Raw genomic sequence first — 25,416 nt, 5'->3', positions numbered from 1 at the left:
AACCCCAATTCCTTGTTCACTTGATTCAACATCTACTATTACATTCTATTTTAAAGCTCTCCCCTGACAGGACCTTCTCACTCATTCTTAGCTGCCTTTAAATGTGCTCTTCTTCCAGCGGGACACACTCCCTGGGGTCTTCTTGTGGATAACTCTTTAGTTTTCCATTCTCACTTAGGAATCTTCTTCCTGAAAATAATTTCCTAGTGCTCTGAGCTTGAGGTGACTTTCCTATCCACTCTCGTAGTCCCCTGTGCTCACCACTGGCATGGCCTTAACACACTGTGCTAGAATATTATCCAGCCCCCAGCTACCCTAACTGAACTTTGAGCTGGTAGGAACCATGCTTTTCATCTGTGTTCCAAGGATCCTCGCCATCTCCTGGCACATGGAAGTCGGTGGATATGTGAACAAGTGAACGCATCAGCAATATTCTGGCAGTCACTCTCCTGCAAGAGAAAACAGAATGGAATATACTTCTTGCAGTCTAAATGGTTCTGACTAAATATAATGGTTATTTTGGTAGCAGAAAGCACTGTTGTTCTGAAAAATGCAAGGCTGTGAGGTAACTTATTTTATTCTTTCATTTATCACTGTAAGGTGATTAATTGTACAAATTCATAAAAAAAAATTCTCAATATTTTGAATTCAGCTACTGATCTATAGAATGCAAATACTCTTGCTTCATTAATCTAACAAATACTTATTGAATGCCAACAATGTATCAGGCACTATTTTATGTGGAGTATAAAACATCAGGGTATAAAACAGACAGAAGTTTACTCTTTGGAGTTTACATTCTAGTGGTGGCAGGCAAACAATAAACAGGATTACTATATTAAGATAGAGTATATTAGGTGTTGGTAAGTACTATGGAGAAAACAGTGAGAATGAGAGAGTGATAGGTGATGTGGTGGTGGTGGTAGGATCAGATAGAGGAGAAAGGCAGTTCATCTTAGGTCATTATAAGAGTTTTACCTTTTACTGGGAGTGAGCTGGAAAGTGTTTGGAGGGCTGTGAGCTGAGGATTGAATGATTTGACTTTGTCTTTAATAGGATCACTTTGATTTCTCTGTAGAACAGTGCCATACGCTGGAACTCTGTGATGCAAATGTTCTATAATCTGTGCTGTCCAGTATAGTAGCTTCTAGTCACATATGGCTATTGAGTGCTTGAAATGTGGCTAGTGCAACTGAGCAGTTGAATTTTTAATTTTAATTTATATTTAAACAGCCACATGTAGCAAGTTTTTATTGTATTGGACAGCACAGGCACAGAGGAAAGACTGAAGGGAAACCTGATGTTATTTATATTAATTACCTTGTGTATATAATGTAGACATTCAAAGTTCAGTGAATAATGTTTCCATTCATTAATTTAACTGGTGCGTGTATTTTAGCACGTAGCATAGGCCAGGTTCTGTCCTAGGTATTGTGTGGAATTCAAAATCTATTAGATGTAGGTCTTGCCTTAAAGAGATTTACAAAATAATAGGAGTGATGAGACACATACACAAGTTGTAACACAAGATAGACTACCGTAAGGAAATGGTTGGTAGTTGGCCACAGGGGAGAGAGAGAATGATGTCCAGGCTTCCTGGGAGACATAGCATCTGGCTGCATCTGAGAGGCAGTCAATGCAAGCAGCACATCATACGCATTGGAATAAATATGGGCATGCCCTTGGGTAACTCATAGTCCAAGATCTGTAAGCAGGAGTGGAAGATAGGCTGGAAAGGAAATCTTTGGAAAGAGTATATATTTTGTGAATATTCTTCATTAAAAATGTCCTAAAATTTCCCATGACATTCAATGCCTTTTTCTTCAAAATCCTCTGTTGTCCTCAGCTAAATGCCAATATATATCAATTAGTTGCATAGATCATATACATCAATTAGGCCGCATAGCCTATATGCATTTCAAGTTGAAAGCTGTTAATATATAAAACCTGTTTTTATACATTAATTAAATATGTAATTTCTTTTCCAGGTAGACTACTATGATTTTTAAATTCTAGATATTTTACCATCAAAATTAAAATGAAATACGTAAAATTTATTTGTTGTCTCACGCCTCATAATTGTGAGTAGAATGAGGAAAAATGAGGAAAAAATGCGGGAAATTTTTAAATTAAGCTTACTTATCATTACAGAGAAAAGCTGACTAAAATGTACCTATTAGCACTCATTTCTCTAGAAGTTGGAAGATAAATCACTTATTTGACTTTTAACTTTCAGATGTATTATCTGTTTCTCTTAAGAAGATAGTGCATACAGCTGTTGATATATCTCAATATAATACACACTACACCATACCTTTAAATTTAGAAAGAAAGAACTTTGCTGTCCCTTTTTTTGTTAGGGAGAGGATTAATTAAAACCCTTAAAGTGGGCTTTTAAATTAATTGCCTAAATGCTAATTTAGTTTTATCAATCACATGTTATCATTTGATTTTATCAACCTACACTGTTAAATAAATGAATCTAGACATTTTTCAAGTGAAGGAAATGTATTCATCACAAGACGTTTATTTAGATCATTCTACATGTTTAGTGTTGTTGGGAATTTGTGTCTCTTAAGAGAAGATAGGCCTAGATGTTGAATGGGAGCAATAGGGAGAAGGAAACAGACCGCACAAGGCCAGACTCTCCCAAATCACCAAGACTTCTGTTCTTGCTCACTTCCTTCCCTGCTCGACAAACCCGCTTATGCCCCAACCCCCAGAGGCATCACATTACAGTTAAACAGAAGCAGTTCACAGGACGCCAGCTCCCCTGACTTCTGAATAATCCCGAGACCCCCTGTGCCACAGATAAAACACAAAAATAAATCTGCCTAGCTCCCGTGATTTTAGTCTCCTAAACTCAATTAAGTTGAGCCTGATAGGGTTTTGTCAGTCAAATAGTGAGCTCTATGTAGATTCAAATTCAACTTAGGGTGCCTACGTTTGTTACTGATTTTCTTTTTCAGGAACAAAAACAACTGCTGCTGTTTTCCATTTCTCAGCTTCCTTGTAAAGGTATTTCTTATTGAAACCAAACTCTTATTTCTGAAATTCCTAGACCACTATCTATCATGCGATTCAAGTCTGTTATCCAAATGGTTGAGTGCCAGAAAATCCGAAGCTGCTTGTTTTGGTTGCTGATTTTCTCTAGCATTCTTTGGAGGATTTGAAGTAATGTGGAAGGGCAAAAAAAAAAATACTGACCTAAGAGCTAAACGTGAAAAGGGGATTAGGACAATCTTTAATGTAATTATGCAAACAGTCTCAAAACTGTATCGCATACATTTATAAATGATATAGTATATATACCTTTTCTTTTATTGACCCTGCAGTTTGGATTTTACTAAAGAGCATTTATTGCTAAAGATTCAAACAGTTCTTACTAAGCACATCGTGCAGTTTACATTTGGACCTTTGGCACGGTGAACAGACCATTCTTGGGGAGTGCCCAGCTGAATGTTTGGGTGAGGAGCTAGGGAAGTTATTCTCCTCAGAGGGCGGCATCTGGCTCCCTGGCAGATCCTATGTGCACTTCTGTTAATGGGCTCGAATTTATCTGGAAGTCTTTTATGTGGTTACATTGCAGATGGACTGTCTGCATAGTCATGTCCTCCTGGATGATTTGTGTGGAGCTTTTTTTTAAAAAAAAAAACATATCTTTGTCTGGTTTCTAGAATCTAGACATAAGATTGAATGGATATCAGCAGGGAAAAAAAAAGCGTTCTTACAAAGGCAATCTAGTATAATGGAAGAGAATGTAGATTTTAGAGCCAGACTAAATGTGAAACCTGAATTTACCATTTGCTGACTGTGAGGCCTTGGATAAGTTACTTAACCTCTTAGTGCCTCAGTTTCCCTATCCAAAGAGAAGGTGATCATAACAATGCTTATGGCATAAGTTTCTGAGGTTTTCCCCCCACCCCGGCATACACTGAGCACTCAGTGAGTGTTTGTCATGGTGGAATGTTTCTCTATAGTGTTCATCAGACTAGAGCATGTATGTGATTTAGGATTAAATCCAGGTTTAACTATCCAGTGGTGTAAGGCTATTTCTTATTTTTGGTGGGACTTAGGAAGATGTGTGGTCATTCATTTTTAATGGAGAATAACTTCAATTCCTTTTTAAGTAGTAAAAAAAAGTTCACCTTCCACTAACTAGACTTTGATCTTGCAAAACCCCTCTTCCAATCTGGATTTTATTATAAGTGAAAATGAAGTTGGTGAGTCAGTGGTCCTGGGTCAGTAGCTTCCATATTACATGGAAAAGAGTTGGGTTTTGACAGGCAAAGAAGACATTTGAGGCTAGATTGGCAAAATAATTTGGAAGTATTTCTGCTCAACCAAAATTAAGGCATTGAAATTTATATTCACTTCTTTCAGGGCTATTCAAATGGACTTTAAGAAAATAAAGAAGTCTATTAAGCTTTTGAAACACTTCAAGTACAGTTACACCTGTGCATGTCTATGAAAAATTCAACATAGGAAATTGACTAATATTTACAAAACCAGACCATGACCTTAGCATCCTATGTCCTAGCATCAATGTTGATTAAATCTACTTCATTAATTTTAAAGAGATGATAGTGGTGTATAGTAGAATTTACCTAAGGAACATAATACTTGGCATCCTGGAAAGCTTCCTACTGAATGTGATATGAACAAAATGCTCATGTAAAAAATATTTTTAAAGATAGGAATGTGTTATTGTGTTTCTTAAATACAAATTACATGCTGCTTTTTCTCCAACTGAGATTTAAACTTTTGAGTGAACAGCAATGTACAAGGACCAGGGGAGAAAGAAAACATATTTGAGAAAGTATTATTTCAGTTGGTATAAATCCAGCTTAATTAAGGGCTTTGGGTAATTACTATTCAGGTCACAAATTTTCAAAAATGTACCACAACATAAAAATCAGCACCTTCTTCCAAAAGTAAAATTACAATTTCTCTATGAAGGAGCTCCTTCTAGAAAAAAAAATCTTCATATTTTTCCTTTAAACTAAGATTTTAATTTCTTCTATCAATCAGGAACCTTACCTTCCTTCTTGAAGGCTCCCTACTCTCTCAAGCAGCCGCATAGTCCCTCCTGTTGACCTGGCTTTCCTCCCCTCCTGTGGGCTCCCTGCAGTCTACTTCAAACAGGGTTCTGGTTCCCCAGTGGGCCAGTTAACTGATTACCCCCAGGTGTTGATTCACCCTTGGCATTGCTGGGTTTTGCCTCCTTCAGCCTTGAGTCCTGGGGGAAGGGAAAGGGAGTTGAAGGAGATCAAAGTAGCAGTGTTCTGGTTGGAGCATAAGAGGTGGGGTTAAACCCTCAGTCCTGTCTTCTGCTTCTGCCTACCCTTCTTCCACCACTGCTGGACCTTCTGCTCTCCTGCACCTAAATCAGGAGACAGAATGGGGTGTGGGGCTAAACCTTAAACTATGCAGTTAGAAGTTGTTATTTATTTTAACTTAGAATGCAAGCAGCAAAAGGTTTAATGATGAATGATGTTTATTTAATTGTATAGTACACTTACAGAAATAGAAGATAGCAGGTGAGATCTTGATGTTTGTTTCACTCAGTATTTTTTGGTTATATACTATGTTCTCTGCAAGGTACTCCAGGGGAAAGTTAAGATGAGTAAAACTATACCCTGCCCTCAGGCAGCTCAGAGTCATGTAGTTAAAAAAATTATTGTGGTGTAGAACACAATTGTTAACTTGCATTGCGAGAAAAATACAAAACTCTGTGAAAAAAGGAAACAGTGTAACACCAGCATAAATTTTTAATCTGTAATCAACAAAATATTGCATCCTGTCTTTAGAAAATCTAGGAAATATAAAATGTATTAAAAGAGAACCAAAATCACTCAACCTAGAGATAAGCACACTTTGGTACATATATTTTATGTCAATTTGAAATATTACTGTATATAATCACATTTTCTATCTTGCTTTTTAAAAAATAACTCTATATTATTAACATTTTACCATGTAATTGAAAATCATTTGCATAATTATAACATCATAGGATACAACAGTTTATGTAACCATTTTCCCATTTGGGGACATTTCTGTTCCTTTCAAAGTTTCCCCTCTTATAAATAATTCATTGAATATATTTATGCATAAGTCTCCTCATATTTCTGATTTTCTTAGAATGAACTTCTAAAAGTGGAATTCCAAGTCAAAGGCCATGCATATTTTAAAGCTCTTGAAACATTTTGCCAGACAGCTTTCCACCAAGCTTGTGCCGTTTTAAAGTCAAACCACAGGGCATAGAAATTCTTATCGTAGGCATGCCAGCATTACGAATTATGGTTTTGTTTTTTTCTTTTAACTATAGCTTTTGCTATTTTGATAAGTAAAACTGGTATGTATTTTTCCTCTGGGGCAGTTTCAAAATTTAGTTTTGAAGTGAAATATACATACAAAAATGCACATAATATGAGTGTGCAGAATTGGACACCCCCATGTAATCAGCACCCAGAATGGACAAGAAAAAGACCAGCTCCTAGCAGTCCTCCTCATGCTCCTTTCCAAGTCTCCTCCTTTTTTCTGATGCTTAGCATCATAGCTTAGTATTACCTCGTATTTTTTTGTTGTATGGTGGAATTATATGTGTTATGAGTACATTTTTGTGTGTCTGGCTTCTTTTGCTTAGCTTTGTAAAATTCATCTATATTGCTATGTGCAGTTGCATATTTATTTTAGTCCCCATTGATTTCTGCTAAGTGACCCTAGTATTGTATGAGACCTCATTTGGGCATCCAGTCTCCTGACCTAGTCTGTCACCGCCAGCTGCTCTTCACCTTCTGTCTGGCTGAGGTTTCGTGGCTCAGCTTTTCAACCACCATCCTGCCAGTAGTCTCAGCTTCCTCACTCTTCTGCTCTTTATCGTACCCTTCGGCAAATTCAAAACTGCTTGCCCTGTCTGCTCACACACTCCAGGCTTCTGAGTCATTTAAAATTTAATTTATATATTAGAACATAGACTAACAAAGAAATCTATGAGCACTCAAACTAAAAAAGATTGATGTTCTTCTTTCATATGAATCAAAACAAAAGGTCGGTTGGTTCCACTTTCCCCTTCACTTGGCTTCCCCTGGTGGGTCCACTGTGGTTGCTCTGGCTCCCTACAGCTCCCAGTAACCAGAAGGGGTAAGAATAAGGAGGCAAAACCCAAGTGGGCTTTTGCACTCACTCCCATTAGCTAGAATGAACTGTTTGCTGACCTACATGTAAGATAGATTGTGGAATACAGAATTAGGTTTGGGTGGCAGAATTAGCTGTAGGGTTCTGACAATTAAGACCTTATTTATTACAAAGGAAAAAGGGAATCACAAAATATCAGGGCAACTCCAAGTATGCCAGAAGACTCCACCAATTCAATGTGTCCTTCATTCTCAATGAGACCCTTAATCATGCTTGGTCATTTTTCTAACTTTCACAAACAGCTAACTCTCCTTCTACTTTCTGGTGTTTATTTTAAACCTTCACTCTCCTTAAGCTCACTCCACATGATCTTCCTCCTAAATTCCCACATGTGAAGAAGATCTTGCCTCCTACTTCACAGATCATTTAAAACTGCAGGCCAGGAATTTCCTTTTCCTCCCTTATTTGTACCTTCAAACGTCTTTCTTTGCCTCTTACCTGTGATACTCTGACACAATGTATTTCATCCAGTCCAAGGCCAATTCTGCCCATATATGTTCTGGATCCCCTACCCCCTACCATTTTAGAGGTTTTAATAACTTCTGGTGTTAATCCAGTGATTCTTTGCTAACTATCCTGAATCCATACCCTCCTGCCTTTCTTGTCATCTCTTGATCCTTTCATTTCTGATGTCTCTTTCGTATTCCTCTTTTCTGCCCATCTCTTAAATAAAGGTGCTTCCCAGAATACCATCACATTTATCTTCTCACATCCTACTGTTTTATTAGGTGACTTGGACCTCTTCCGTACACGGAGCTTGATCATTCCGTATATGCTGATGAATCTCAAATCTGTTGCCAGTACAGATGTCTCCCTCAAGCTTCCGGTTGACTGCTGGATATCTCATATTTGCATGTCCCTTGGGCACTTTAATCTCAACATGTCCAAAATGTAACTCATATGCACCTCCAAAATGTCTTCTCTTTGCTTCTGATCTTAATGAATAGTGCCTTCTTTATCACAGAGATCTGAATGGCCACCCTTGATTCTTTTCTCATGCTCTCTCCTCATATTTAATCAATTATTTTACTAGAAAATCTTTCTAGAATTTCTGGAGTCAAATGACTTTCATTGCTCTCTACTATTACTACCCTACTTCATACACATAATCTGTCACCTAATAAGCAGAGTCCCATGATAATTTCCCTGCATCTGATTTTCTCTTCTAGTTCATTTTTTTACGTGTTAGCTAGAATGAGTTCTACAAAATACAAATAGAATTAAGTAATTTCCCTGCTTAAAACTTAGGTGGTTCGCTACCTCCTGCAGTACTAATCCACCAGACATTGGGGCCCTTTGTGATCTGGTGCCTGTTTCTTGTTCCTCCTCCCCACCCCCCACCCCACCCATATATTCTTCAGGCTCGTCTGCGCTTCTACATGTGCTTTCATTCTGAATGTATTGCCCTACTTCCCTTTGTTTAGCTCCTGTTTAGATTTTAGAGTGTAGCTTATGGTTTTCTCTCCTAAGAACCTTTCTCTCATCAGCCCCCTCCTAGGATTGGTGGAAAATCCCTCTCATATATTCCCAAGTGATTGTATGCTTGCTGTTATTGTCATTTAAACTGTAATTTACTGTGTTGTAATTTATTTGTCTGTATGCCTGCTAGAATTTGAGCTTCTTGAGGGCAGAAACTCCATCTTATTCCTCTCTCTATCTGTAGATGATATTCAAAAATTTTAACACCAGATACAGCACTAGCATAGGTTCAATAAACAGGAGGCCAGTCAGTCCCCTTGCTGAGCCAGCTACTAGCTCCTCAGTTCACTGGGCTCCGCCTGGGTTCCTCTCCTGCACCGTGGCCTGAAAGTTTCTCCAGAGACTAAGCTGGAGGCCTCACCCAATTTGTCTTCCATCTCTCAGTCATCACTGTTTCGTGTTGCCTCATGTTCAGTGTGTTGAGAACCATTGTTTTATATATTTTCTTTGTTTTTTAGTTGTTTCAGATGAGAGGGCAAATGAGCTCCCCTTTACTCTATCTTTACTCTAAAAGCAAAAGTTACTTCATGTGTTTTTATGTATTTGATGTGGGTTTAGGAAGTGGATGTTAATGGAGGGCCTACACCTCAGTAAATTAGGCTTCAGATAGAATTTCAACATAATATAGAAAAGATAAAACATTATGCATATCTTTTTTAAAAATTAAAGTATCATTGATACACAATTTTTTTTTTGGCATCATTCATCTACAATTACATGAAGAACATTATGTTTCCTAGGCTCCCTCTTTCACCAAATCCCCCCCACATACCCCTTCATAGTCACTGTCCATCTGCATAGTAAGATGTGTAAAATCACTATTTGTCTTCTCTGCATTGATACACAATTTTATGAAGGTTTCACATGAACAACAATGTGATTTCAATATTCACCCATATTATCCAGTCCTCAGCCCCCAACTGCAGTCACTGTCTATCAGCGTAATAAGATGCTGTAGAGTCCGTTCTTGTCTTCTCCATGCTGTACTGCCTTCCCTGTGACCTACCTATATTGTGATTGCAAATTATAGTGCCCCTTAATCCCCTTCTCTCTTCCTCCCTCCCCTTTGGTAACCACTAGTCCCTTCTTGGAGTCTGTGAGTGTGCTACTGTTTCTTCAGTTATGTTTTGTTGTTATACTCCACAAATGAGTGAAATCATTTGATATTTGTCTTTCTCTGCCTGGCTTATTTCACTGAGCATAATATTCTCTAGCTCCATCCATGCTATAGCAAATGGTAGGATTTGTTTTCTTCTTATGACTGAATAATATTCCATTGTGTATATGTACCATATCTTCTTTATCCATTCATCTACTGATGGACACTTAGGTTGCTTCCATATCTTGGCTATTGTAAACAGTGCTGCAATAAACATAGGGGTGCGTATGTCTTTTTGAATCTGGATCTTGTGTTCATTGGGTAAATTCTTAGGAGTGGAATTCCTGGGTCAAATGGTATTTCTATTTTTAGTTTTTTGAGGAACCTCCATATTGCTTTCCACAATGATTGAACTAATTTACATTCCCACCAACAGTGTAGGAGGGTCCCACTTTCTCTGCATCCTCGCCAGCATTTGTTGTTCCTTGTTGGCCATCCTAACTGTATGAGATGATGTCTTATTGTGGTTTTAATTTGCATATCCCTGATGATTAATGATGTGTGACATCTTTTCATGTGCCTGTTGGCCATCTGAATTTCTTCTTTGGAGAAGTGTCTGTTCAGATCCTCTGCCCATTTTTAATTGTGTTATTTGTTTTTTGGGGTTGAGGTGAGTGAGTTGTTCAGTTATATTTTGGATGTTAACTCCTTATTGGATAAGTCATTTATGAATATATTCTCCCTTATTGTGCTTATCTTATATTGCATTCATATAGATAAGGAAAACAACAGGTGCATGAGAAGTTACTCACCTGTATTTTTGCATCAAGTCAGACTTTTGCATTGAGATAAAGTCCTCATTCATATCTGACTACTGTAGCCTGCTTGGCAAAAAAATTAGTAGACCCACAGTCCTTTAAGTGAAATTGCGCATTCCATTTATGTCCCTCTACACCTTACATACACATGAATGGGTGAGTAGGGCAAAGCCCCATCTCCTTATAACATCAACCTAGTCACAAAATGAATGCGAATGGCGAGGCCAGCGCCTTGTATAGTGATGCCACTGTGGGGGCCTGGGTGGACTTAGAGGCTTTATTCACATGTGCTGCTCATGTGGAGCAGAGCAAAGCTTGTGTTGATAAAATGGCAGTTTGTCGTCATTGTTTCTATTCTGGTCATTATTTAATTTGGGATGGTTGCTTTGATGATAGATTTTTGCAATAATGTTTTTGATGTATTATTTGAACAGTAAATTAAATTAAGAGTATTAGAGTTGGAAGGAAGCCAGAAATCACTGAGAGCAAATCTACTCAGTTCACAGAGGGGAACGGAGGCCAGAAAGGCTGAGTGATCTGTCTCACATTTGGGTCAAGTTTGAAACAGAACCATGGCTAGACATTAACTTCTTGGCTCACACTTCAGTTCTCTTTCCACTGCACTCTCTGAGCTCTCTGATACCTAAACGGGAAGGAAGACTATCTTCTAGGTAGATTCATCTATTGATCGAATAGGAATGAAGGTTGGAGCAAGAAGTTCTGAGTAGTATTCAGACCTGAGGCAGAATGAGGGCTTGGAATAGGGTGCAATAAGTGTGAATAAGAGATAAGAGGTGAATATGGGGCTTGTTTTCAAGATAAACTCATAAGCTTGTGATGAATTGGTTAATGCATGGTATTTGTATATAGTAGACAGAATATATATGTTGTGGAATGTTGAAGGAAAGAGAGAATATATGCATGTGTGTGTATACATATACACGCACACACAGACCTCATACATGACACAGGTACACTCTGTATTGAATATCCATAACCAGGCATATTACAAATGAAAAACAAGCAATAACCAAAAAAATGTTTTATTCCTTGAATCTTTATAATAATAAAATGAAATATTGTTCCCACTTCATAGAAATAAGGCTCAGAGAGGTTAAATGTTTGCCTAAAATCATGAATTCGTTGAGGAGCTGAGCTGGGACTTGAAAATTTTCTTAATTAAAGTCTGGATCTTTCCACAGGGGGCTTTTTAATTACCCAGAACATACAGAGAATATTTCTATTTTCTTCTGCCATGACTGATCTATAAAGCTGATATGTCATTCTATCCCTTTATTGTGTGCAGCACAAAGTGTTCCTGCTCGGACAACAGACACCCTACCCCCTCTTCCCAGATTTTCCAGATTTGTTTGCCCTTTTTGCTTTTCTTGTGTTCAAGAGTTAACCCCATGATGTTTAAAAATGTGCTACTACTTTGTAGCATGAGTTTTGCTTGAGGTCTTTAGTTTTTGTATTTTACCCTTTAATCCTTCAGTGGTTGGGGAAAGCAACATACATTTTGATCCTGTGTCCTACCCAGCAAAAATCTGTAAAGTTCATGTGGTTGTTGACTCATTTCTAGGACTTTATTCACAGGAGACTGACTCGCTAGGGTGGTGCCTGAATAACAGCTCACATTTTTCACAAAGCAGATATGACAGCTGTGGCTGATCTCTGGGCTTTGTTATGTATATGCTAGACTGTTAGACGTCTTGTAAATCTCTTTTCCCCCACAGCAAGCACAACACCTTTCATTTTCTAATTGCTCAAGAATATTTGTTGAGCCCATGATTAATGAAAGTTATTATTGTCATACTGTGGACTTTCTTTCTATGACATATATACACATGCATTATATACACACACAAATTAAGCTATCCATAAATTATACACATAATCAATAAGATAGTACACAGATAAGATGTATGAAGCCTGAAACATGAACTTAAGGTTTTGTTCAACTTTGTGTTTTCTACAGATTAGTTGAGGAGATGGTATTAACACTAAGATAACTCTGTAAAAAGATTGACCAAATAAATACAATCAGGGTCTAAAGATAAATTAAGATTTTATAAAGTTTACAATTTTGGCATTTCCAGGTTAGAATCTTATATACTGCTTTCTTTGATATATTGAAAATAAAAGAAATAATTAACTTATAAGCAATAATTTCCAAATTGATGATAACTTATTGCCATGGCATTCTTTTCTTTTTGTTTATAAGTGTAAATAGAGTGATACAATTCCCTGCTGTCTCTTGGCTCTGGGCCACTGGTAGGCTGCCTAATCAAATCCACTTATAGGACATGGGATGGTCTTTTCCTCTTGTTATGGAGGGTGGAAATATGCAATACTATTTTAATATTCCTTCCAGCAGTTCCTCAAGTTCTTTAATTACTAATGTGATTTCAGTAAATACAGACTTAGCACAGCCTTACAAATGAAGAAGGGATAGAGTCTGAGAGAAGTTTCCAGTAGCATGATTTCCACTTACATAAACTCATGAACCAGTGCATCAGTCAGCTTCACACCTTGCAACAGTTAAATCATGTGATTGCTCACATGTTGTTGGTCCTGTATCAAAATGGAAATATTTAGTTTGCATGCATTGTTGCTTTGCATGATTTATCAAAGTACTTCCTTTTTGTTCTGTTTCTATCCTTTGCAAGTTGTCAGTGGTCTATATCTTGGGACCCCTCAGGACACATCTTATTTGTATGTCATCACTGAACCTAAATTTATAATACATTGCTTGGTATCGTCTTTTTTATGTGTGATTGTTATGGTGTCTTTTAATGGTGTGTCTTCCTAACTAAATTGTAAGCTCCTGCAGAAAATGAATTCTAGCTTATAAAACTTGGTATCCCAAAGGTGTGCCTGAGATGAAGTAGATTTCAGGTAAATATTTGTGAATCAATAAGATAACTTTATTCTGTATGAAAATAACTCAGAAATGGAAGACAACAGGCAAATACAACACAAATACTGTTTCCTCTATGTGCACTCCTGTCCATGGGAAAAGAAAAATCAGACAAACCAAAACATCATACTACCCAAAAGAAAAATATTTCTGTGCACTTAAGAAGGAGTATGACACTCCAACAGTATAGTGGCCATGATAGTTAATCTCATTGTGCAGAACAAATACCACATCTTCTTCATCTTGTATATAGAGTGCCTAGCACAGTGCCAAGAATGCAAAGGGCATCAAAGAAAGACAATTATGAATGAATGAATGAATGAATGAATTGCCTCACATCTGAAACATCAGAAGAGACAGTTCATATCATTGCCCCTGTGTAATGTGTATGCTGAGGAAATAATGTCAATGTAAAGATCAGGAACACTTTCCCAGGTGACCTGCCAGAGTGGAGAAGCTGTAGGGATGTAGTTGGGCAAGTGACTCCAAAAGAAAGCTCTAACAAGATCTGGTTTTCTTGTCTCTTGAATGTTACCAAAAAACCACCCATGACTTATATGTAGGAATTTCCCATAATTGAAGAGATATTCTTTTGGGGGGTAATCAGCTTCATGCATGCATTCATATTATTAAGTTCTTGAACATTTATTCATCATCCCTTCTGGGTAGAAGTGATAACATATTGATAAACACCCCAGAGCTAGGTAAAGACTATAGAAAGAAAGGGAACTTTGTAAATATTAGATCTCCCTCCTGATTATTCTTTTTTCCACGCATACAACATACAATTTGAAAAGCATCTTCCCAAACATGTGTTCTATCATCTTTACTCCATCCTCCTTATTAGGCAGGACAAGAACAATTTTCCTGGTTCTATACATGAGCAAATGAGGTGCAGTAGAGTCTAAGGAATGTCTTTCCCCTGGGAAAGAGTGGAGGGAGGTCTGCAGTCTCGGCTTGCCAGACATGCCATTCTTCCTTCCAGGCCACTTGAACTTTTAAAACAGGACTCTGAAAGTGTGTGCTTGAGTTTACCTTTTGTTAAAACAATGTTTGAAGGAGGGACGGACTTGATGACTTTGGGAACTTTAACACTTGTGTAAGCAAGAGAAAACTCAGCTCTGCCAAACTTGTGGTGTGCCCATAGGTGACGATAAGCTGAAAAGCCAGACTTGCAACATTTTGAGCCATGCACAAAGGCTAGTTAATGGTAGTGATGGCCTGAGCCTATGGAATCTGACAAACAGCTTTCCAAACTCTGACCACTCAATTTAATGCAAAACGAGTGGACTGTGTAGTGGTTCAAGAAATAGCTGCATACTTCATACAGAATAAGCCACCATTTCCCAGGCTTTTATCTGCCTCACTTTTCTTCTCTCTCACTGCTGTTCCTGCTCCTAACCTCAAAGTCAAATTTCTGGGCAGAAAGGAGATGGAGACACTGTTTAAAAATCCCCCTTACCTACTTCTTCCCTCCATTTGGCTCATTCATACACTGTACCGCCTCTTCAATGAAGACAAGGCTAAAGACAGCCCAGCTATGCAAGAGGAGGTCTGGGTGAGTCATCTGCCATTCCTTCAGGCAGATGCTCAGGGCAGAAAGAGCAACTGCTGCCCCTACCACATGCTGATTATAATTGCACCTGGAGGTGTATTCCAACATGAATGTCATCCCAATTACTCAGCTCTTCTATCCAAGAATTCTTATAAGAACCCAGGAAGAAGAGCTGCTCAGACTGCCAGCACGTTAATCCAAACATGCCAAGGAGTCTAAATAAATCAAGTAACATCTCATTGGGAGAAGGTTTAATATACTGACCTTGTGGTAAGCCACAATGTTTTGAATTTATTCCACATGCCTAAAATTTGGTTACAATAGGTTTTATTTAGCATGGATTCTCAGGAGTAGCCTAGACATTCTTCATGTTAGTGTCTTTGTATTTAGGCCATATTTCTCTGGGTGTCCCCAAAGCTCTATCTCACTTTGAGGTGACACTGGGAGTAACAGAATTGCAAAATCTAGCTTTTTCTGAAATTCGGCGTCATGTTATGGGAAGAGATTGCAACCATATGAATCTATTGTTTTACTTAACAGCTAAATTAGAGCAAAAACAGCTCAGCTTTAGATGCTTTCCTGTGAGAACATTCACATTATCAAAAGCTGAGCCATTTACATGATCAGTTTAGCCAGGACATTTTCCTAGTGCCCACAAATTCATAGAGGGAAGCCTCTGCCAGCCTTAATTACCTCTGTAACAACTGAACAATTCACTATTTTCCATTATAATGGGGTTTAAAGGTACCATATGTCTGTTTTTGTCTACTTATTTTTTATATAAAATATATAATAATTTTGGTACCAGTCCTTAGGGTTTGAAAGGGAGTAAAACTCTAAAAACATTTTTTTCCAATTGAAAACATTTGTACCCACCCCTTATCTATATGAGCTCTTAACATCAGGATTCACTTTGGATCATAAAAATAAATGGTGCAGCTACTGCTGAAGATCCTTACGTACTCTGAGATACCTATCCCCTCTCTCCTTGAGAAAGTACTGTCCTGAATTTAAAAGTTACCATGAATGCATTATACTTGGATTTTTCTCAATAAATATATTGGAAATTTTTTGGAGAGCTAGAACCGTTTGAAAAAATATTTTCTCTATTTTATTGTAAGAGTACAGTATGTACTATACATAATGTACAAAATATGTGTTAATGGACTGTTTATGTGATCAGTAAGGCTTCTGGTCAACAGTAGAGTATTAATAGTTAAGTTTGGGGGAGTCAAAAGTTATACATGTGTTTTTGACTGCACAGGGGTTCAAACCTAACCACTGTGTTGTTCAAGGGTCAACCATATAATCTATACATTCTTTTCTAGATGGACATTTAAATTGTTTCTAATTGTTTAATTTTACAAACACACAATGTTATGGAATAAAATAACTCCAATTTTTTGGCGTTGAAATGCAAGAGAGGAATTAGGGGGCATAGTGCATGGCGCTTGCTGTACCAGCACAAATGACATTAGCACATCAGCATTTATCCCATACTGCAAGTATTAATAACAGTGTCTTAAAGTATGTGCACATTCAAGAAAAATATTTTGTGACACTAAATACCTGAAACATCTCAAGAAAACATTAATACCTACACATTACACAATTATAAACTGTCTCTCTTGCTCCTATTCACCTTGCTGTCTTTTGGGTGTTTACTTACCTCCAGCCAGAAGGCCCTTGGAATTGCTGCTTCTCTTGGGGGCGGCCCTGTAAGGGCTTTGATACCTTCCTTGTGTGTTTACTTGATACTGCGGCCTCTCCCTCCACACTGTGCCCACTGTCGGACTGTTCCCATCCCAGAGAAGAGAAGAGTCTTCTTCAGGGCACTTCTGATCCCTGCTCAGCCCTGTTTTTTGGAGGGACTAGGTAGGCATGGGGTGGGGAGTTTGGATGGGAAAGAGAAAGGGAGCTGTTAAGAGGTAAAGAGTGTCCAGGAATGGTCAAGTGACTGGCACGTTTATGAGGAGGCTCTCAGGGAGCAGAATGAGGAGGGAAACGGGAAGGAGAGAAGGAGTTAAGGGAGGGTTGAGCTAAGCTGTGAAGTCTGAAGTATCAATATTTACACAAAATATATGTACAAAATGTCTGCCACTACTTTAAAATAGCACCAATTACTAGGATAATGGAAAATTGAAAACTGGTTCTGCAATCATTAATAGCATAAATACATTTACAACTCTACTGTATACTGCAATATTTCTTTCAAATTAGCTATACCAGTTTACATTCCATCAGAAGTGTGAGTTTTGCCCTTTTGCCACATGCTGGCTTTCATTTGACCTTATCTGATTTTCTAATGTTTGCCAGTTTTATGGGTTTAATACAGTACTTCATTGTTTAAAATTGCAGTCCGTGATTATTAGAAGAGCAGTTGAGTACCTGGTTGATGCAGTTTTTATAAGTTTTACAATTTTTAAAATGAATTTTATTGAAAAATTAATACGATTTCATAGATGTACATTGTAAAAGAGCAAAAGAAGAAAACTAAAATTAACCCTTAACCCACCATAGAACTATACCTATTGTGCTATTTTTTAAAAACATCTTTATTGAGGCATATTTAACTTGCATATTAAAGTGTTCAGTCAGATGTTTTGACATATGTAAATGAAAGTGAAGCCATCAGAACAGTCAAGATAATCAACTTATCCATCACACCAAAAGTTACCCCTGCCCTTAATTATTTATTTTACTCCATTCAATTCCTCCCCACCCCATCTACTGGGAACTATAGATGTCCTTTGATAATTATTTCAGATTCCTCCCAGGTGGTGTACTGAGCAGCAGCAGTTTGTTGGGTGGTGGTACCAGTTTGGTTTTTGTGTTGTTTCCAGTTATTTAATTGATGGGCCATGTAACCTTTTATAAAGGAAAACATGTGTATGCCCATCAATTTTCTAATAAACAAAACATTGAACATGAAATACTCCTTGTTATAAATCAAAGCCTGAAACAGTGTCTGGCATGCATAGGTGTCCAGTAATTATGTGGGGAAGACTAGATATCTATTGGCAAATCTCAAAGTTAATTAGGGAAACAAAGCCAGCAAACCCAGGAAGTTAAGGAGCACAGTCAATTGCACTGAACTGACATGAGTAAGGTTCTCCTTTTATCCAAGTGTCAGGACGTCCACACTGCTTACCTGAAGTCTTTCCTTTCCTTCAAAGCAGCACGTCACTCACCCTTCACTGAAAACAGTCTCTTCCCCTTTGTTTTCCTTTTGCTCTGTTCTTCTCACAATCACTGAATTAAAAAGCTTAATTTTCTCTAAAATTTCCCTCTCTGCACATCTAGCTTCCAGGTTCTGGCAGTTCAGCCCCTACATAGCTGATCATACGTGGCCCCTGTCATGCATAAGTTTAGTCTCTACCCATTTGCCACCTCTGCATGTCCACACTGCTCCATCTTGTCTCCCTGACTCCACTTGCCCCCTCTCTAATTCAGCCTCCACACGGTCATCACACATTTTTCAAATATGTCATTTTGGTCATGCTGTTTTGTTGTTTCCAGTTCTCCATTTGCTCCTCCCTGCCTGCAGACTGCAATTCAGAGTCCTTAGCATGAAACTGCAGGAGCTCGGTGCTTGTTCTCCATCTGCTCCTTGACCTCTGTGAGGCAGAAATATTTTACTACTAGCAGGTACCTGAACACACTATGCCATTTCCCACCTCCATGCCTTTGAATATACTTGTCCTTCATCTTCTGGACTCCTTCACCAACTCTGATCAGCGGAAATAACTCAGAACTCAGTTTTGGAGACTTCTTTTATCTTTTGCACACACGTGCACATGCCTTCCCACAAACCCCAGCAAATCTCTCACATCTCATCTATGTCAGCAGTGTAGACAACATGCCCTTGTCCTGTGCTGTCATTACCTCTTCCTTACTGGACTGTAACCATAGGCAGTGGGGGGGGGGGGCCTTTGCATCTAGGCACAGGTCTGATAGTTGTTCCCAGTTGGTGCTCAGTAAATACGTTGGGTGCACAATAAGTATGAATGTAACTCAAATTGTGATGCTTAATACACATGAATAAATGAATGTATGCCTTAAATATCTGATCATTAAGTTATAGTTTTCCTAACAAAATACTCTTAATGTCTTTCACTTGTTTTTGATCCTGTCCTCACCAAGTTAGTCAAAAACCATTTAGCTTCCTGCCTCAGTTGTACATCAACTCCCAAACCAGCCTGTGTCAATACATTCTCCCTCTTTCCTAAACCATAGTAATGCAGATTAGCTAGACTATTCTACAGTGACTACTTCAATTACAGTACTCTTCTCTCAGAATCCACTGCCTGGCTCTCAAAAGCTCTATCCTAGTAATCAAACGTTTTTCTCTTCTCCAACACACAGTCGCCATTTTAGTTAGCCTGTTCTTCCCACTTCTCCATGCCACCTCTGTTCACACCAGTTTGTGCTCCAGGGCTCAAGTTTATCCTCTCACCAGAATGCCTGTTCTCTCACCTCCATCTGCCTGAAATCTACTAATAATGTCTGCCTTTCTGGGTTACACCTCTGTGGTTGAGCCACATCTCCTGTGGACTCCTTTGGTGTTTATGCTCTATAGCACCTAGGTTCTAACTTCATTGTAGAACCTAGAGTGTAAGCTACATAGAAACAGAGATTTTTGTTCATTTTGTAGAACAATATAAGGGAATGTATGTTCTAGGATGTAGAGCTAGAATGTAAGCTACATAGAAATAGAGATTTTTGTTCATTTTGTTCATAAAGGAAAACCAAGGGCTTAGGCACCCAAATATCTGTCAAATAAATTAATTTATGAAATTGTCTACTATATGGTAGGGATTCAAATAATACTTCTTTCTTCAGCAAAATAACTGAGGAAACAGCAACAAATTTGAGTGATTTCTAAATTTTAAAGAAGGTGATACTGTAGAAGTAATATTTTAAATGGAATCACAAGACCAGTAAATCATCATATTCATTTATCAAAAATATAGTATTTAAATTCTGAATCTTAGAGCAGTTTCTGAAAAGCAGTGATTTCTATACCTGACAATGTCAATCAAACATATGGTTCCTGGAATTTTTATGCATTAAAGTTGGAATTAACTCAAGATAGTTCTAGTACAAGTCTAGATAGATGGAGCATAAAAAAGACATGAGAATATTTTAGCTCAGAGTAAAAAGTGATGCAGATTCTTAAATTCAGAATAGTATGATGATACCTGTATTTTGCCATGGCTAAGGTCATATACCAACTTTTTCCTAAATTATAGGATTTTTAAAAGAAGAAAATCATAATTTACTCTTTCAAACTCTTTAGCCCTGAATCTGATGTGTAGTAGATGTTTGTTAAATATTTGAATTTAAGCCTCAAAGAGAACCTTTTTTTCTTTCCTGATGGGGAGGGGATTTAAAAAGGAAGTGACATAGTCAGAGTTGTATTTGAGAAAAATAATTATGATGATTGTCTAGAAGATGATTTGAAGAAAAGATGGGAAAACCAGGAGGCTCTTTGTTGGTTCATCAAAGTTCATTCATCGAGGTTTGTTCATCGACGTTCATTCATCAGGTTGGGCCATACAGTACCTGCTACTTGGTATCACTTAAGAATGAGTGATTCTGTGTGAGGACTATAACCTGTAGGAATTTGGGTGAAGAATTACAAAGACCTAATATAAGTAGTGATTAGGATGTAAAGGAATGAATATTTTGAAATTTCTTTAGGCAGAAACATTAAGAGCATTTGGTGAACTTTGTAAAGATTGAAGGCTTGAGAATACCACCTGGCATTCTGATTTGCACAACTAGTTTAATGGTGCAGTTAGAGATAAGAGTCTGAGTAGGTGTGATAGTGAGATTAACTATGGACATGGAAGGCTAGGAAAGTCTGTGAAAAATCCCTGGGAAGATGACCAGTGTAGAATTGTAGGCAAGATCTGGTGCTTAGAAGTGATGAGGGCAGAGGAGGGCTGGTGCTTGAATAATCAACAAAAAACACTTTTTGAAGATATAAATACATGTGGAAATTCCCCAGAAGGGTGTTTACCTGCATGAGATGAGATAAGGGCTAAGTCTGCAAGATTATGGACATCAAAAGGTTAAAAGGACATGAATGACCCACAAAGAAGATTGAAAAGTAACAGCCAGTTGTGACGTCAAGAACCCAGCAAAGAGTAGTTCTATCAGTTAAAATGGTTTCAAGTGCAAGTAATAGAGAAGCTGGCTCACCTAGCTTTAAACAATAAGGTAATTTATTGTGCACATAACTGGAATTCCAGAGGTAGAATGGCCTTGGGAGTGGTTGATCTAGGAGCTCAATAATTTCATTAAGAAACCAGTTTCCTTTGGTCTGTTTTGCACTGCCATCCACAGTTTTGGATTTGCCTTAATCCTGTTTCCCCTCTGGTGATAGAATGGCTGGCCATAAAAATCAGGATTGCATGCTCCCTCATTCATATCCAGATGAAGATGTGGTTTGGATCTGGAAGCCCTCCCACAAGAGTGAAGAAGAACTTACTCACAAGTCTTCAACAACTACTCCTTGTGTCCCATTGGCACTGTTAAGATTAAAAACAAATGGAGACCAGCCTTGAAAATTCCCTGAGCAGACAAAACCAGTTTAGTCAAGCAAGCAAAGCTTAATTTAGCTTATTTTGAAAGGTGGACTTGACCTGGGTCATTTCTTGTTTATGCCTCTGGAAATCATATGCAAAACTTGAACTATTACCCAAGGTTGAGATGAGGTAACCACTGACCGATACTTATCATTTAAGAGAATTCTAATATTATAACCAATCACTGTAAAGCATAAACAGTCACTGCTTTCTCACTATATAATACAAGTGCTTTGTAACTACCCCTGAGCCTCATTCCAAGTCTTGGTTTGAGTGCTCCTGGTTTGCACACTTTTTTAGTGTGTGTGCACAATACACTTTTACCATTTGCTACTTCAGTGATTCATTGTTTTTACTTTGGCTTTATCTGAATCTTTGATAGCACAAGCATGGCTACCTTACTTGTGACTGCTGAAACAATCAAGAACATGGGAGGAAAAAAAGGCCATTTCCTGGAGCTGATGATGGATTTAGCTTTCCCTGAGACACTGAGCTTTGATGGTGAGAAATAAATACTTAAACAAGAATTAAGATTATTTTAGGAAAAAGAAAATGGAAAATGGAGAACCCAAAATCAGGCAGTAAGACCACTACAGAGGTATTAGGTCAGCCTCAGAGGAAGAGAGTTTAAGGAGAAGTCATTAATATTGTGAAATGCTAGAAGAGTCAAAGTAAGAGATAATGAAAAAAAAAAAACATAGTAGGAATTATAAGGAGGTGACTCTAGATAGACTAGACTCCAGATACTGACTGAAGTGGAGAGAAGCGACTAGGAGGTGGGAAAGAGGATATGAAGCACTGACTGTAGTTGAAGATTCTGGGTTTTGAAAGGAAGGCTAATGAATACATAGCAGATAGAGGGGAACAATAGTAAGAGGAATGTACAGTGAGTGTCTCATCAGGTTTTGATGAAGTCTCTGCTAGTGAGCAGTTGTATGAACTTACTCAAATTGTCAAGCCCTCTTGAATTTTTATCACTGTAAAGAGGGAAAAAAGGCTGTTTTTACCTTCATCCCACAATGTCGTTAAATTTCAGATATGTTTTAAAGAAGAGAATAATATTATTTATGTTTTAGATGTGTGTGTATGTGTGTGTTTAGGAGATATTTTAAATGTTTTATTCCATTGAGGCTTCAAAAAATTACTTATTTGAGGACTGAAAATAGAATTTTTTACTTTCTAGCTCATTTTTCAATGTTACAGTCTGAATGTGTCCCTCAAAGATTCATATGCTGAAATCATAACCCCCAAAGAGGATAGTGTTAAGAGGTGGGCCTTTCTTTGGGAGGTGCCTGGGTCATGAACGTGGAGCCCTCGTGAATGGAATTACTGCCCTTATAAAAGAGGCTCCAGAGAGCCCCCTTGCCCCTTCCATGATGTGAGGACCCAGAGGGAAAGTGCTAGCTCTGAACCAGGAGGAGGGAGCTCAACCCTGTTGGGTCCCTGATTTCGGACTTCCAGCCTCCAGAACTGTGAGCAATAAATTTCATTTGTTTATAAACTACCCAGGCTGTAGAATTTTGTTATAGCAGCCTGAATATACTAAGACACTTCTCTTAAGCTGAGATTTGAATTTTGCAAAGGTTGTTTAACTTCAGGTAAAACTGTGTTTTTACTAAAACTTTAGAAAGCACAGTGTCTGATGCATACTAAGGACTTGTTAAATAATTATTAAATTATTCTGTTCTTCTAACTTAAAGATGAAAAAATTTAGGTTCTCTGTCAATCAAACTGTGAAATTCTTTATACTTGAACTGTATTTTTTAATTATCAGAGAATTGATTCTAAAAAAGTAAACTATACCACAGAGAACTAGTAATATTGAGCAGTGCCATAAACCCTAGGTAACTAGAACTAACTAGGTTGGTCAATTGAAATTACTGGAAAATTTATTGCCAAATTCAACAGCCAGACACAGTTCTAGGCACTACAGATATAGCAATGAACAAAAATTCCCTGCTCTCATAGAGTGTATATTCTAGAGGGAGAGACAACTAACAAATAATATATACTATGTCAGGGGAAGTAATTGCCCTGAAGGAGAATAAACCAGGGTAATGGGATAGATAGTAAGCAATTATTGGGGGTAGTGTTTTTATTTTATAAGGAGGGCAGGGAAAGACTTTCTGAATAGGGGATGTTTGAGCAGAGAAACTGAACAAGGATGGCTTGGGGGGCAGTGTTCTAGGGAAAGGGAACATCAGGTACAGAGGCCCTGTTCTGGGAACCAGTTGGGCATGTTTGAAGATCAGCAGGTCTGAGTTGGAGAGAGAGAATGTAAGGGTTTGGAGGAGCTCCATAAATGAAGTGAATTATGTGGGATCCAAGATTTAGAAAAATGGGGCTTTAGTGTATCATGTAAGGAAGTAGGCCTTAGAGGCCAGAAGAGGAATTTGGGGATTATTCTGAGAGGTATGGGAAAAAAGTGCAGGGTTTTGAGCAGGAGACTGTCTTGGTTTGAGTTAGTTATTGCAAAGCTCACTCTAACTGCAATAGAGAGAATAGGCTGTTCTAGGGCAAGTGTAGAACTGAGATAAAGTTAAAAACTAGTGCAACTTTTTTCCTTTTATATAATTTTTGTCTTTTAAATAGTAAAAGTAATCTACCCACTTAGAAAGTATATCCCAGTAATAGTGCTGATGGAGCTACTCAAATAGATAGACAACATCAGTGTGTAATTATTAGCACAGTAACTGTTCATGGGGAAACAATCCAGTAGACACTAGTTAACCATTTTGCACCCAACCTTACTTTTGTATTTGGTGAACCTTGCTGAGTAACAGGTGGAATGTGAAGCACAGTCTTCTGCCTTCAGCACCAACAAATTACAACAGATTATTGAGATTAGTATCCTAAAAATTAATGACATTATGGCATTTTATTGTAAAGAAAAAATTACATTCTAAGTATGTTTGTCAAGTTTTTAGTAATGGTGCAAGTGCTTTAAATTCAAAACATTGTATGTTCCCCTTAAATGTTAATGGTTGGAACACATCTAAGTTTATGCAATATTTAAAAACCTTTTTGGCAGTGAGATTCAGGGGACAGTGATCACAAATCTTTCCTCATCCTACATTTTCTAAGCTCAACAGAAACTTATTTCAGAACTTAGGGTCAGTCATTCATATTTTCTTCAGGCAAAAGTTATAGAATGATTTTACTCTGGAAGGTGAGAGAAAAGTAAAGATTGCACATGAGCCTAACAAAATACTCAATTTGCTTGATAAATATTTGCCAGTATTTTCATTGTGAGGGCTGACATAGAACATTATTCCATACCCTGAGCATTTGCAAACCACTAATCATATCTTAAGGGACCAGAACAGATGAAGCATAGAATGCTCTGTAGTCAGTGTTGTCTCCCACCTGGGAAAAAGACAGCCCTGTAACTGAATCCCGGCATATGCATTGTCATCTCTCCTGCCTGCCTCTCCAGTGCTACAGCAAATTAAAAGATCGCTAAGGCTTAGCCTGCCTTCCAGCTGCCAGCCCCTGGTAGACACGAGGGAGCCAGAAGGGACCAGGTGGAGCAGTTTTGAGTTGCACTAAACACACAGCCCAAGGAGGTTGGCCGTAACTTCCCAATGAATATTTATACCAGCCCCATTTCTCATCTTGCTCTTTGGCACAGATCAGAGTGCTGAGCTCCTACTGATTTCAAGGGCCCTGCATTGTGTTTGGACCTGCTCCGTAAAGTATTATGTCAGATGAGAAATGGACCCCAGGTTCCTATCACTAAGACGGCTGGTTGA

At 38.0% G+C, this 25,416-nt stretch overlaps 1 protein-coding gene and 1 long non-coding RNA gene across 14 annotated transcripts in view; one reads left to right on the top strand and one right to left on the bottom strand.

The window, feature by feature from the left end:
- Positions 1-25,416, top strand: part of EYA4 (EYA transcriptional coactivator and phosphatase 4) — a 288,859-nt gene that overhangs the window by 181,285 nt on the left and 82,158 nt on the right. The gene's annotated exons all lie outside the window — the stretch shown is intronic.
- Positions 1,400-17,530, bottom strand: LOC118921761 (uncharacterized). Its single transcript, XR_005028501.2, has 4 exons — positions 16,741-17,530; positions 13,091-13,170; positions 5,041-5,239; positions 1,400-1,705 (listed from the first exon to the last, which is right to left on the bottom strand). It is a non-coding gene; the product is annotated as an uncharacterized LOC118921761 (long non-coding RNA).

Source organism: Manis pentadactyla, chromosome 12, assembly GCF_030020395.1.
Source record: "Manis pentadactyla isolate mManPen7 chromosome 12, mManPen7.hap1, whole genome shotgun sequence".
Taxonomy (NCBI): Eukaryota; Metazoa; Chordata; class Mammalia; order Pholidota; family Manidae; genus Manis; species Manis pentadactyla.
This window is presented reverse-complemented; position numbering and strand designations above follow the sequence as displayed.